The 15,523-nt window shown below is 37.6% G+C and overlaps 1 long non-coding RNA gene across 4 annotated transcripts in view; it reads right to left on the bottom strand.

Moving 5' to 3' along the window:
• LOC114012848 (uncharacterized) overlaps window positions 1–15,523 on the bottom strand; it is a 331,654-nt gene that overhangs the window by 85,076 nt on the left and 231,055 nt on the right. For all 4 annotated transcript variants that reach the window (XR_003555562.2, XR_003555560.2, XR_003555561.2 and 1 more), the window contains one exon: window positions 11,295–11,343. This is a non-coding gene — a long non-coding RNA (uncharacterized LOC114012848). The remainder of the gene's footprint in view (window positions 1–11,294; window positions 11,344–15,523) is intronic.

The following is a 15,523-nucleotide window of genomic DNA, read 5'->3' as shown; positions in this document are numbered from 1 at the left end:
TACTGCCCGATCACCCAATTACTGTACCTGTAAGTATAAACACTGCACAATTTGAAAGTCATCTTACAGAACATGATATTGTAATGTAAAAATCCAATTCCCAAAATGTGTGCTGATTTTACTTCCAACAGGCAGTCCATATAATAAGCGCAGGATATCCGTTATTATAAACTAACTCAAAAATACTGACTTTTATGAGACAAAAATAGAGGAAACACTGCTGAAACAATACATTTCTAGACCTCACTGGCTCAATAATTTTCCAAGAATCTAGTTTACCTGCTGCTTCCACATTTTTATATGGTTTTCCTCATCATTTTGCAATTGTAGTTTATAATGCATTATTATACCCCAACGTGCACCTGTCAGCTTTGTTTGGCTTCACCTTCCACCTGCAGACCTAAAGAAAAATTGCTTCTTTAAATAAATTTTTCATATCACAGTAATGAAATTATAGATAATTCTTTTCAAGTAACGTGACAGCTTGTTTCAAAGACACAGAGAATCGTAGTGCCTAGAGAGAGATGCTGTCTGAAGATGTTGTAAATAGTTGTGCTCACAGCTTCTGATGAGGCCAACTTGCTGTGAAATGCCATTCTCCAGCTACACAAGGGCATTTCAGACCATGACTGTTTTTCACCTCCAGTCCCACCCTCCGATATGTAATAGATTTCTTCATATATATTTTCTGAATGGCATTTGGAATGACGCATTACAGTAGATTTTGTAGGATGCTCTTTGTGTATTCACAATAAGAAGAAAAAAAGTAGGAATGAACTTTATGTACTGTATGAAGAGCAAAGGACAATCCTTTGAGTACAATCTTCGTTTCAACTCTCTTATTTTATATGCCTACGTTATTTTTTGGAGCAAACTCCCACAAAAATTGCAGCTTTTGCATCCTCCTTATGATGAGCACTGCACTGTGTAAAGGCATCAGCCAGTTTCTATATTTAGCTTTGTCCTTCAGATATGATATTGAATTTTTTTTAGATTTACAATAAAATATATAATGATTTAAGAGTTGGCCTCCAGGAATAAAACTGATTAAAACGTATCTCCAGATACATAAGTGAGAATTTTGCTATGTACAGACTTTAGTAAATATTGTAGGGCAATACAGCCTCTCTGACACAGAACTTGTTCTTCCCAGCTTAAAATACAGGAGACAGATCATTGTTTGGAGTCACATAGCACTGTCCATAATGAAAAAGGTGATGCAGATTTCAAAAGATAAGATGGCTGTGCACTACTACAAATCTTGGAGAAGAGAGTGCGGTGGGAATTTTGAACTTTGCTTCAGACCAGTTAGGAGAATCCTCCTCTAGTTTACTCAAGCTTAATAACCCACACTACAAGAGCTCAAAACAAAGGCCAATGATTTTCCTGTAGCTTGACTTTTGGTACCTAACTTACTTCAGTTGAGACAACACGTTTCCATGCCCATCAATGAGCAGAGTGGGGCTCTCCCAGAGGGAAATTTCAATTACCTCTTTTTCTGAACTGTCTTTCTACATTAGATTATGGAAATAGCCCCCAGGCTCTCCAAGAATGGGTGCTTGAGAACCATATCACAAAATAAAAGTATTCCGACAGATGATTATTAATTTCTGCTTCTATTTGCCTCCACTGAGGGCACAGTAAGTGGACTCTATCACAGAAACCACAGGAAATTCTTCAGAAGCTACAACTAAACTATAAAACTGCTAGGAAATACCGTGCTGCATGGGTAAAGGCAGACCTAGCTGAGCTAAAGCACTGCTCTGTAAGAAAAACACACAAGGATGTCATTTAATCACCTAGGTAAATATAAACTTGGAATAACTTAATTGAACAGAAGAACCTTAAGACATGATGCCACCTCTTTTTTTAAACACTAGGCCTCATAACTGGTATTAGCAAAAACGTTATAAAAGCAACCAAGGCTAATAAACATAGAAAAGTGTCCAGTGAACGTGTGATGCAAAGTTACTCTGTGTTTCCAACAAGGAAGAAGAGGCAAGAGTAACAGTGGGAATAAGAAATAGGAAGGGACTGAGCAGAACTGACCCAAATGAAAGCAGAAGTGACTCTGGGAAAAAAACTGAGATGTCCCAAAGTGGTATTACAGCAAACAATGGAGAGTTTCAAAACCCAGAAAAGCAACTTCCCAATTGGATTTCAAAATTAAGAGGTAGTCAATGGAAGTAGCCCATGTGTGATGCCTGCACAGCCTTCTGGTGCAACAGGGCTACATTGCAGCATTTTGAGTGCCCTGTCCTGAAGGAAAAGCTCTAAAGAAAAATAAAACAGAAGAAAGTGCAGTAGCTAAACTAATAAGCGACAGAGGAAAACAAAAAAAAATCATGGAAAAAAAAATGAGAAACCCACATAGTAAGCTTTTATTTAATAACTTAATTTCAGGCTGAAGTCCATCTGAACTTCAGTTAGGATTTTTGTTTGCTTGCTGTTAATAAGGTGGTGCAAATGCCTTTGTCACCACTTTGGTGTTCTCAGGGGTAAAGACTGAAGTGTTTCACCATCAATGGACCCAAATAAATAAATGAAAAGACATCTGTATAACAAGACCACCATTTTTTCCTAACTTCTTCTAAAGTAACATGTTGGAAATAAATCTTTTGAACCTTATTCTGGCATGTTTTCCACTAGGGTATGGTCCACACCATCTTATACAGTTCATTTTGCTAACTTTTGTGGTATCATATTAAACTGCTGATAGAAGATCAGTTGTTACAGAATCAACAGAACAAAAAATTCAGAGTCTGTTTTCTTGTTTTAACTGTGAGGTTTTGAGCATGTATAGCTATCAAGAAGAAAAACAGAAAAGAGTGTACATGACTGAAGAAATAAACAGAAAACTGCTGAACTAGTACTGTAGTTCTAGGATAACAGGCCCTGATGCCTCCCCTTCTCAAAGGCCTTGTCCACTTCTGTTTTGTAAATCTTTTTCAAGATTTCCTATATATCATGTTGAAAGCTGTGTTCTTCTGCTCCCAGACATACCTCACTACTCATGTTGTGTATAATGAAGAAAATGACTTCAGCCTAACTTGAAGATGTTCTGTGAGATGACACGATTCACTCCAGAACATTTCAAAAATTATGTGTGGAAGCAATACTGACATTTAACTTGAGGTTTGGGAAAACAAAAGCATATTTGGGGTTCTTACCACCAAAAATCTTGTTTGATACTTTTTTTTCCGGAAGTGTCACCTCACAGATGAAGTAAAGCAGCAGTTTCACTTCTAATTTAATCTGTCAGTTATTCTGATCTGATAGCTGTACATCAACAGCCTCCCATGCTACCATAAAACTGTGAGTTAATTTTTTAGGCTGCATCATAGATTCCTCGCTGCTTACTGGGTCATTACTCATGAACACACTCTACCAAATTAATTCAGCTTAAAACAGATTTTTCAACATACACTTCTCAGCTGGAATGTTGTATTTGTTTGTAACAGGCAAAATGTCAGAGAACACAGAGATTTGATTTGGGTATGCTTTGAAATCTTTATAATTATTATCCACCTCTTATGGTGTTCCTTCTTCCTCCCTTTTTCATAACTTCAGGTCACAGCAGACTCCTATTTTCTTCCTTTTCTGCTCCTCAGTTTCCACAATCTCATCACAAGTCTGACATCTATTGCAGAGATAGTCTCATGGAGTTTCCTTCAATTCTCACTGCAAGCTCAGATTCTTAAGTTCTAGTTCCTGTGACACAGATTCTCTGTGGGATTTTTGGCAACAACAATTCTCCTTGCCAGATTCTTAATTTTTAAAAGTAATAAAAAAATAACAGTTTACCACAAAAAAAAACCCCAGTTGTTTTGTGCTTAGAAGATGAATAATACTTGGAGTGAAGTACAAGCCCAGCATGGAAGTGTAGCAGAAAGGCTGGATACTGCTTAATTCCTACATTGTCCCTATCATTATTTCAAACTCATTTATCAACTTTATGGTGTTCAAATACATGTTCTTCAGCTCCTCATCAGCCCAATCACATACCAGAAAAGAACATGGTACAAACAACATCAAACACATTGTCTAAAACCTGCACACACAAAAACCCCCGGTGCGTTGAGTTCAGCAGTAAAAATCTGTAGGCACACCCTGGGAAAACTTGGGAGGACTGCAGCAGATAAGGGGTCAAGCAGTTTATGAAAAGAAATAGGCAAGTATGCTCTCCCCTGCAACCTAAAAGTGGATGGGAGAAACGCTGCAGAAAGAGAAGTTTGTCCGTTTCTAATGTGTGCAAAGATTTGTGGTTTGGGATTTTTTTCTCTCCCCTCCTTCTTTTTTTAAACCAAACCAAAGGGAACGAAAACTTTTGTATCTCAGAAGATAAAAAGAAGAGTGGATTTTCAAAGTCCACACCACTCAGGTGGATTACACTGCTTAAAAGTAAACACTGACTAGAAAATCTCTTTTTCAAGATTCCTCTTGACATACTGTGGTACTACTATACATCTGCAACCAGATGAATCTTACCAAACTTACCTCCAACTATGGACCAGGAATGACGGTGATCAGTTGGTTGTCTTTTAACGTTATCTAGATATGTCTTTAATTGTAAAGAGTTCCATATGCCTTTGAAAACAGTTTAGTAAGTATGATTTTAGTGCTTATCTACTCAATTTCCTCACAGTTCCTAGTATTTTTGGATGTATTATGGAAACCTGCTTCTACCTAAATTTTCTTTCTAGAACCCTTACCCTGCCCACAACCTTGCTATATTTTCAGACCACATGGCTTTTACTCCATCACGAATTATGTTCTTGTTTTACTTTATCACCTTCTTTCCTGTGTTACACACAGATGGATTTTCTTTTTTCACTCATATGCAGACCACCACAAACTGGGATTTTCTTCATTTTCTTCAGACAACAAACATCTCCAACACACTTTCTGCTCCCTTACTCCCTCTGTTTTTGTTGATGTTTTCTATTTGTTCTAAAAGACTTGTTTTGGATGTCCCAGTGTATTTTGTCTCCAGCCTATGTTTGCTCTCCAGTTTGAGAGTTTCCTGGCAGACAGGGGCTACAAGCTTGCCTTCTAGAGCATTGAGGTAAACAGTCAGCACTCAATGAGTAAGGTACTTGGTTGCTCAGGAGGAAACACAGGTGTTTTTCACCATGTTATGAGATGAAACACATTCTGCCCTATAAACTCAGTTCATATCAAAGTCACTTTCAACACTTTGACAAGAAATTACCTATCTACCTGTATAACTTTGATGGTAATTGATGCATTTGTCATTGTGTCCAATATCCATCATCTTTTAAAGGAAGATACAGCAGTTTACTGCAGCTCTAGCTTGCATAGCAAGACTGTAGTTTACCATTTTTTTTTATCAAGAGTTTGTCATTTGCATGTTCTCCAGGCTTATTCGTAGTATGTTACTGGATTCATTGGCAAAACACAGACTCCATGTACTCATCTTTTGTAAGTGCAAAATGATTTGTTTAGCATTAGAGACACATTCTCAGCATTGTATACATCTGTTCCTTTTAGTGGTAAGAAAAGACTAAAGTAAAATCCAAACAAAATTACCACAATGCTCAAACTCCAATTTATCTGCAACTGTCCTCTAAGTATGGGATCTTCCTTTAGGCTCTTTCTTAGCCATTTAGGAAGCTGCCATCCTGAAGCTGAAATAAGTTATATTTTTTTAGGGGTTTGGGTTCTGGGTTGTTTTTTCTTTTTTTTTCTTTTTCTTACCTTTTTTTTTTTTCCTCTCCCCCCCCACCCCCCCCGTCCACAATTTGCTAGTAAGTACTCCCCTTTAAGCTTTACTGCGGTGGGGCTCTCCCATTGAATTTTCAGTGGCACCTTTCAGATGCCTCTGGGAACAAGGGACCTAAGGAGAAAATATGGAGCACAGACAATTTTCCTCTGGACTGAGAGCTCCAGGATGGTTGTTCCTTCTCATTTCACAAAGCAACACAGGTACTCAAGTACTGTACCAGAAGATAGTACTGCAAAAATGAGCCATAATAAAGGCTGAAGGACTTCTTTTCCCAAATGTCATCCACTAAAGTAGCTCTTACCTGACAAATCACTTTGCCAGACACGAAATATTATCAAAGAAGTAAGTTAAATTTTTTTGACCAGCTCTTTACAAGCTTAATAATGAGAAGCTCTGTGTACAAATTCTCCCTGAAATGTCAAAAAGCTCTGTGTTGGGGGTGGGCGGGGGTTAAGTAATAGGAGAGTGGGGGAAATGATGAAAGACAGGCTGAATAGAACACAAGGTATCATCTAGTCCACCATGCCTCCACAAGGCAACACCAGTTGTTCTTGCCTTTCCTAACACATTGGGCTAATGACTCCATTCAAACTTTCCTTGTAAACCAGATCTTCAAGACCTCTGATTATCATAAGCGTAATCTGCCTCCTTCTTGCTGTACAATGCTCAGAGCAGGCTGTGGCACTCCAGACTATCAATACACTCGCAATTAAGCAGGGAGTGTCTGTCAACAGCAATCACACTCACTGTACAGACATGGATTTAAACTGAACTACTGACAGAGAGAGAAACTCATACCCCATTCCTAAATGGCGAAAGCTTGTTTCTCAGATGTATACAATATCTCTTTAATCATCTGAACTTGGAAGCCAGTCCTAACAAGAGATTGGACAGCTCAAAATAAAAAGCTCCCTTAGTCGCAACATAGAAAAATGCAAACAATAAATATCTAAAATACATTCGTTCTTCAGTGCCTCTAGTAGTTGAATCAGCACTGATCAGAAATAATCTCAGTCCTAAACCATTTGATTAGCAAAGAATATGGAAATGGTGTTAGGAAAATAGGTGAGGAGGGGGATGTATTTATCATCAGTGCTAGTGCCACAACTGACAACCCTGCACAAGAATAGAAGGAAGAGAGCCCACATTTCTGGCCAAGAGTAGGTAGATATTACTTCATACAAAATTTAAAAAGCAATAGTATAATCAGTTTGAATGACAACCCTATTAAGAACTGTATCTTTAAGCCTTCCTTAAACAACGCTGAAACATTTCAACAGGATGATATTAGGAAAGGGCAAAATACCAAGGGATTTCAGCCCAGTTAAATGGAAGGCTGATGCTGGGAGAAGGCAAGTTATTAGAATCACACAGCCAGATGATAGGACATGGTGCCTCCATGGAGACTACCTTTGGTTTCCCAAGGACTCTGTCTTGCTGCTAGTCATGCTGCAGTACATCATGCTGCTTTGGTTACAGCCACGTATTGCACAGGTTTGCCAGGCAACTGGCGGAAAACCTAAAGAACATGAAAGCTCAGGGCAGCAACTTACTGCATGGCTGTATTCGAGCTTATTTGCAGTATAACCACCTGGGTACAGGTCACATATAAGGTATATTTATAATGGTGTAACACATACCGACTTGGATTAAGTCACTGAGCATACAACTTGCGGTGGTTTCAGTGATCTTATTTTGGCTTATACACAGCCAAAGCCTTTGAACTAAGTTTTTCATATATTTCTGCTAAAACCTTCATTCCTTCTAAGAGTGAACAAGAAAACTCAAGGATTAAATTGATAATTTGTTAATGTTTCACATTGAACAAAACCACAAGTGCAAAGATTAAAGTACAAAATACAGAATATGTTTGTCACATGATACAGTTAGCAGGAAATATTTTAGACAATTTTCCCTCAGAAAAGGCTGGATCATTAAAAGCAAAGTTATTTTCAAGGAAATGTGTCAATTAATTTGTCATTTAAAAAAGCAGAGAGTGTTTTTAAATTGCTCAGATATTCTATTTAGTTAGTTTCAAGATGAAAAAGTTCTGGTTTAAAGTTAAAAATTACCTTTTTTGTTCTTCCCCCAAAGACTGACAAAGGTGTGTAGAAAAGCAAATGAAAACGAAATATTTCAAAATTACTGATATTAAATATTTAAGTTGATATGATTCAGCTTCCCTCTGATCTTTATTTATAAAATAATTGATATTTTATCTTTCTTTACTGTTTCAGACAGTATAAAGTACTGAAACTTAAAAAAATTATTGACACACATTACAATTATTTCTGATCCATCTTCAAGTTCTGTAAAGTTATTTCATGAAAATTTTTGAAGATTTTTTTTTAGAAATATTTTGAATATATCTTTCTCTTTCCTCCTTGAATTTTTTCATCATTAGGGATATGTTTTTTAAAAAATTGTCTTATTATTAGTGTCCTCCTTTTTCTGTGGCTTACTCTTCCCAAGGCCTTAGTCAACAATTTCTAATATAACAGATCATTTTCTTACAACAACTAATTGTGAAGACACAGACAGAAGCCTTGAAATCAAGGTGAAGAATAGATATCTGGAAGACATAAGAAATGCTGGCAATGATCATGATTTACAAGAAAGTATTAAAAACAACAACTCAAGGCCCGAGGCAAAAAAATATTCTAAATAGAATGTTCTAAATGCAATATAAAGCAGGGGTTTTCAAACTTTATCTGGGTGAAAGAGGGTACACTGCACTTGTTGAACTCTGGAATACTACCAAAACCAAGGACATGGATGTTCAGAAAAGGATGTCCTTGCAAAATTGGCAATAAATACCAGCAAAGGTATCATATATACTTAACAATTTCACTGCTCACAGTCACCAACTCACTGGCTTCACAAAATTGTACTCAGTGTCTGGTATGGGTTTATACCACAGAAGAGTATTGCCTCAGCACTTTTAAGTAGACTGGACAGGTTTGTTGTACTTGAGGGGAGATATGTCCTGTTGTGGGTTATGTGATATGTGGGTTGTCTTCTGCATCTATCAATCAAGGTAAGGTCTTTGCTGTCCAATAAGCTGCCTTCTTCATGTCCCTTGATGGACAGCCCCAGGAGACTTCTTGAAACCTCCCCAGTCAGGTTTTTTACTTTTCAACTAATAAGAATAAGATTAATTAACAAGCACTCATAAATCTGTAGTTACCGAGGTCATAACCTCTGCAATATTTAAATAATCTATTTTTCTGGTAGGCTACTTATTTTGTCTAACCCATCTGAGCTTCTGTGAAACTCAACCCTTTATACCAAAAGGCTACGTACAAAACTGTGATCTAGTTTGTGGGTTTGGCCAGGACTGGTATCTGACATGAGTAGACATTTCAGGGGACTGACCACTAACAAACCTTAATTGCAACAGACTGAGCGAAGTGCCTACGTAGTGTTCTTTTTGCACATTTTCACATATGAATGTCTGTATTTTTGTAGACATTTTTAAGTTTGATGTCGAATGGCATTTTGCCAGGAAAAAAATTAAAAAAGACTAATAACAGTTGGGTGCTAAAATCCTACCTTCTGGGCAAACAGTGATTTAATATCAGATGTATGTGCATGTGTTAGTAAATACATACTTGTAAAACAGTCACTGCTAGCACAAATTTGAAGTCTTTATATCAAGACAGAAAATTTATAATATACCCAGTCATTACAATGTAAGAAAAAAAAAGTCTGCTATAATAACAGTCAGTATTGCTGAAATCAGCATTTTCACTGTGAAATTATTAATATCCTGCTTATTGATTATCACCTGTTTCATTGTATCTTCAAGATGCCCCAGGCACAGATCAGATGACATGTGCTGATCTGAACCCTCTATCTCAGAGACGTGAAAATGTTAAAGCCGGAACACTCTCGTTTACCAATGTTAGAACCTTACCAAGTTATTACATTATTACAGAAGAGGCCACCGGCCACCACGTAGGGCTGTTTGCTATCTTTACTACCCAGGCTGCATTTTGAATCCCTCACTGAATCTGTCAATGCCTTTGTAACAACTTACAATGTTTCTTATAGAGAAGCTAATAAAAAATTTAAGCATGAAGTACATGTTAAGTTTTATATTAAAAATTATTTGATCTGAGCATCTGCTTTTTTGATGAACTCAATCTTCTGCAAAGTATTCCAATACTTACACACTTCAAAAGAAGGTTTCAATTCTGCTTAGTCACAACAGAGAGATTTAAATGGAAAAAGCAACTTCTATGCAGAAAAGTCCAACTAAGAGGAAACCCAGAAAACATTTAATTTACTCAGTGTCAGTATTTCCCTAAAATAAAACATTAAAGATTAGACTCTCACTTGACAAGGAATGCTATGAATCACATCTGCAGATGTGACTATTTCCAGTAAAGGAAATACATCCAAAGGTCAGACAGTATTGCAAATAGTATCTTAAAAAATCTTCTCTTATTATTTAGTAGCCTGCTCAATAGTCCATGACGCTCAGGCTAGTAGGTCCCAGCCTTCATTTTTTCCAAAATTAACCAGAAGACATAGGTATCAATAATTGGCGCAGTGCTAGAAGAAGCATCATTAGGAAGATGGCAGGCACAGCATTCTTCCCAGCAGCAGCAGTAACTAAAACTTCTGGAGTTGCAAAAACGTTCTTCTGAAACAGGGATTTTATTTTAATAACAATATTTCCAGAGGAAATATTAGTTCTAACTAAATCAAGTAGTTATTAGGACAAAGAGTTTGTCCTAAAACCCTATATTTAGTGAAATCAAAAGATCTGTAATGTCCTCTCAACAATATTTTAAAGCCTAGCACCTTTTCTGAATTTTGTTCTAATTTTTGTTTTCCACATAGTCCAACTAAGGATGCATTATGTAAGCCTGTAAATACAGAGTTTCTTTTTTTAGGGTAGCATTTATTTCACTGCACTGAAAAAGATCAAACAAAAAAGCCCAAATTCGCTGCATTATCTGGTAGCAAATAAAATCACTAGCAAGGAGTCAACTCTCATGTCTTCATGACTTAAATGCTAATTTTTGTCCAGGTAGATTTTGTGTATTTGCCACAGCACAGCTATGAACTACTCACAGAAAATCCAAACACAATATGAACATAAACTGCTACTGTCTGCTGTCTGAAGACACCTCAGTTTTACAGTGGGGGTATTGATGCTTCCAACCTTTTTATTACCAGAAAAAACATCAACAGCTTTATAATGATGAATACGACACAGTTCAGTTTGTATTTGCAAAATTCACTTTTAAAAACGGCAGATGTGTGCCAGCACATCTGGAAACCACTTTTAATTATACTTTCCTCAAGTGGGAAAGCAGTAGCGTGTACCCATAGTGAAGCTTTTATATCTGACCACACAAATGCTAGCAACCACCTGTGCTTTACACTGATTTTCATTATAGAGTATATCACATTACTACCCTATTATTCCAGAATGACATTTGAAGCTGTTGTGTGACTAAGCTGCAGCAAGTGTGGTCTTGAAAATGCCTCTACTCTACAAAAATGTAATGAACCTGATTGCAGTTAGGGTACTTACCACTGAGGATATCACAATATGCATGCTCCTAAAGTTGGCTTCTCTTGCTCTGAAAGTCATAAAAGATATGTGTTAGCAATCATGATTATCACTCTGGGAACTGGAATTTAGCAAACTAATGTATACCCTCAAATGAGGTGCCTTGTAAGTATTTGGAATCCCAATATTTGTTTCTTTCCTACTATTAATGCAGGAATATTATAGTTAAATACTCTGCTTCTTCAGCCACGCTCTGAGATTACAAAACGCAATTTCAACTGTGATCTGTCAGCCTAACAGTATTTGAATCCTGTCATAAATATTTTCATAGGTTGGAAACATTGTGAGTTACAGGACTAAGTTGGATTTTCTAAATTTAACCTTCCTCTCCTACTCCCCCTTGCCCCACCCAAATGTAACAGCTTTTTTACATCGCTGTTTCTTATTTCTGACACAAACACACACACGCAAAAAAAAAGTTTCAGATGTCTGTGGAATCCTTTTCTTCTTTACAACACTCTTTCAGTATTTTGGAAGAGTGTAATGTTGACATGCAAAATTTTGTATATCATAGTGGAATGGAAAGGCTGAGCATTACAAATGCTCAGCCATTGGGAGACCTGGTGTGCCCAGGGACAGACACCAGAAATGGACACCACTCTGTAACTTTGCAAAATGTAAAATACACCATTTTATAGATTATATTTTAGTATAATTTGCTATGGTGACCTGCACAATGTGCAGGTAACTAAAAAAGCCCCAAACATCACTTTAGCATCATTTAATCTGTTAATCAGATACTATGCTTGAAAGAAAAGCTTCCACACCATTATACATCTAAAAAACCACATTCACCTGTCTCATATTTTCTGCCTTTAATTCAAGACTTAAGTTTTGCAGTAACTCATGAAGCCACAGAGGATCCCTCACAGGACTGAGCCCTCTCCCAGTGTGCTGCCCACGTAACTTCACTACATGCTGCCAAAGGCTCTGGGATTGCAGCTGAAAGAAACTCGTCCTGCTCTGAGAAAGACTCAAAGCAGACCTCAGCCTGGGATCCCAAGACAGCCACTACACTCCTCTTTACCAGACAGAACAACAGCTGATCTGTACAGTTGCAAGGACCTTGGCTTCACTTCTGCCCTCCCCACCGCTCCCTCCCCGCCGCTACGCACAGTTGCACCGAGGCGCAGAAGGGTCCCAGTGCCGCTGTCTCACACCACCCAGGAGAGCTGCTGCTTCTGCAGCAGGCAGGACTCTCCAGGTCAGCAGAGAGGGTACAGCAAGATTTCCTTTAACGCACCTTTTTTTTTTTTGTCATCTCAGAACCTCCCATGTGACACCTGGTAGGCATTTAAACATTGAATCTACTATGCATTAGAATAATGTAGGGGGTGTTCACTAGGTCATAAATGTAACATTTGCAAAAATATTTCTAATATTTTAAGACTTTGAATATGTTAACAGTCCATAACCCTGCTGCTGTAAAATCATAACCCGATTTCACGTTGCAAATATATTTATTATCCATGCAAAGAAGGCATAATACCCCTCCCCCTATTCTTTTGTTATCTGTGGTAAAAATTTTAGATTGCTAAAAAAAAAAAAAAGTTCATTTTTGTGAGTTTCTTAAACCTAAAAGAAAAAAGTATTGTGATCTACTTCAAAATACATTCACACTCTGAATATAACTTGTTAAAGGTTTTCCAACCAAAACCACTTACAGGGCAAACAAAGACTGAAGCACTCTATGGTACTCTACAAAAGATAAAAATATACTTTTTTTGTTTGAAGATGAAGTTATCCTGAAATCAACCTTACTGAAAGAAAATTGTGTCTAATTATCAAAATAATAGACGTAGAATGTAAATGCACTTCATCTTGGACATAAACTATGTAATGAGGCTTTTATATAGGGATACACTAGAAGACAAGTAGCTGCACTTTCTGAACCCTGCTTGAAATGGTGATATGAATTGATATAACCAAGGTCAGCCACAAGAATCATTTTTAGAAGCGAGGAAGGACAAGGGAAAAGACTGCAAATGGGTAAAATAAGCACTCTGGTGTCTGCTCCTTTACAACATAAGGAAGACATGTCCAGCCCTTCTATTTGGTAAAACTTCCTCTTCAAGGAGTGCCAATGAAGACATTTAAGCTCCTTGAAGAAGATGGCAAAGCCAATGATGCTAGTGCTGTTAGGAGCTAAGGGGGAAGAGGCAGCTTTTGGCGTCCAGGAGCAGCCAGGTCACAGGATGCTGGATCCAAAAAGCCACAGAGTCAGGGGGATTCTCTCTGCTCATTGCAACAGGCCCTAGATCAGCCCCTTGCCCTTATACCTCTTTAACTATCCCACTCATAACTCTGTCATCATGAGCTTAAGGATGTGACTGGGAAGGAGAGCAGAAATGTCTTTGAAGTCATGAAATATATCCAAGTTCCTGGATATCTGCCATTTTAAAACACTAAGTTGAACACACACTTAGCAGCAGGTTAATGGTCTGGAAGCAAGGAGCAAACAAACAGAGAGGAAAAATCCACCATGGATGCATCCTCCCTGTCTAATTCCCTCTGTTCCAGGCATTTTGGGTGCACTGGAGCTGTACTCCCATAACCAGCCAGTCAGGCAGACCGCACGCCTGCAGCCATGTCAGACCCTGCCCATCGTGCTGCCATCCCTGAGACCCACTGAAAATCACCTCTGGGGCTAGGGGCTGGTGCTTGGGGCTGCACACATCTGTAGAAGGGAAAACACCTAGTCTTAGGTACAGGGTGCTAGGGAGTCTGAGCAGGAGAGGCGAGGCATTACTCCGGGGAGCAGGGTACCGCTGACAAAGCTGTAGCCGTTTTTTCCAGAGCAGGGCTGATGTCGTGCCCGTTCTCTCCTATAGCGAACTGACTGAAAATACTAAAAAGTCTTTGCATTCCAATTGGTCCTGCCAAGGGAGCTTGACTGGCAGGACAATGCATCTTTGTTCTCAATTAAAACCATTATTTGGGTGCAATAATTATTTAAAAGCCAAGAGGAATATGATTTTGTGATTATAACCACAATTTGTCATTTGAAGTAAATGTTTCAAACTATCAGGGTTTGGTACAGAAAGAAGAGAGAGGGAGTAATAACAAACACTACTGTGACTACATGTAGCCTTCATCCAGCCCGAGCAATTTTACTTGTATCCTGAAATCACTGTAGCATAATCACAAACCAAAATTATAATTGTAGTGGAAAACCACATATGACATGCTGATATGCAGGGATTTCATTAGCGCATTACATTACTGGATACTGTAAGTAATCTGCCTGCTACGTTTTCCTTTTCGTAAGAATACAGAGCAATCGTGGCTATTCTAATACAGAAAACCGGGAAGCAGAGCAAGAAAGAAAGGGAGAGAATTTGTGTTAAATTGGATTTTCTTGTCTTCTCCTGTAGTTTTTATCACCCAGATGACAAAACATTATCATTAGCAGTTTATACCAAAAGTTAACATTTGCCCATCGTTTTCTATTTTCTCTAAACCACAAAGGTTTGAGCCTGTTATGCACTCCCCTTATCTTACTCGGTTACTTTAGAATCTAAGAGTGCACTGTGCACATTAATCTTTCATGGCAGAGTTCACTGAAGTTCTGCCAAAATTTGATAATTATGTTCCATCCAATGCAGCAATTTATTTATCTCATTGCTGGAATTTAGAACATATAGAACAAAGTGCTTAGTTTATATGAATGAAATGCTTGCTAAAAAAAAACAACCCACAAGACAAAACAAAACTCCTGTTTCATTTCTAAAGTTTTAAAACATGCAGTGGAATCTATTGAAGAATAAAGCTATTTTTACTAGATGTGATGTTTTCTTGATAAACTGAAAGTGTTTTACAATATGTTTAGGGTTTTTTTTTTTCTTTTCAGGTAAGTGAAAGTATTTTATAAATACGTTTGTAACTTTTATTCAAGTGTATAACAATATGTATCACATACTGCACTACTAAAACATGAAATATTACTGTCTAATGGTCATTAAAAATGCCAACTACAAAGCAAGAACTTGTATTTTGAATGAAGAATGAATTGGTTTACTGCACTGAAATGGGTAACTGGGAGTTCAACAGTTCTATGGAGTAAAATCTAAGATACAAAATTACAAAACAGTTAAGCTTTATAATTGCGCTTATTCATGATATGTTTGCAAACAAACAGAAAACATAAAGCCCTCCAAGTATGAAGATTAGAGACACTTTATTCCTGAGGG

Source organism: Falco peregrinus, chromosome 4 (genome assembly GCF_023634155.1).
Source record: "Falco peregrinus isolate bFalPer1 chromosome 4, bFalPer1.pri, whole genome shotgun sequence".
In the NCBI taxonomy this organism is placed as follows: domain Eukaryota; kingdom Metazoa; phylum Chordata; class Aves; order Falconiformes; family Falconidae; genus Falco; species Falco peregrinus.
Note: the sequence above shows the minus strand (reverse complement) of the source record. Positions and strands in the feature narration are given on the sequence as shown.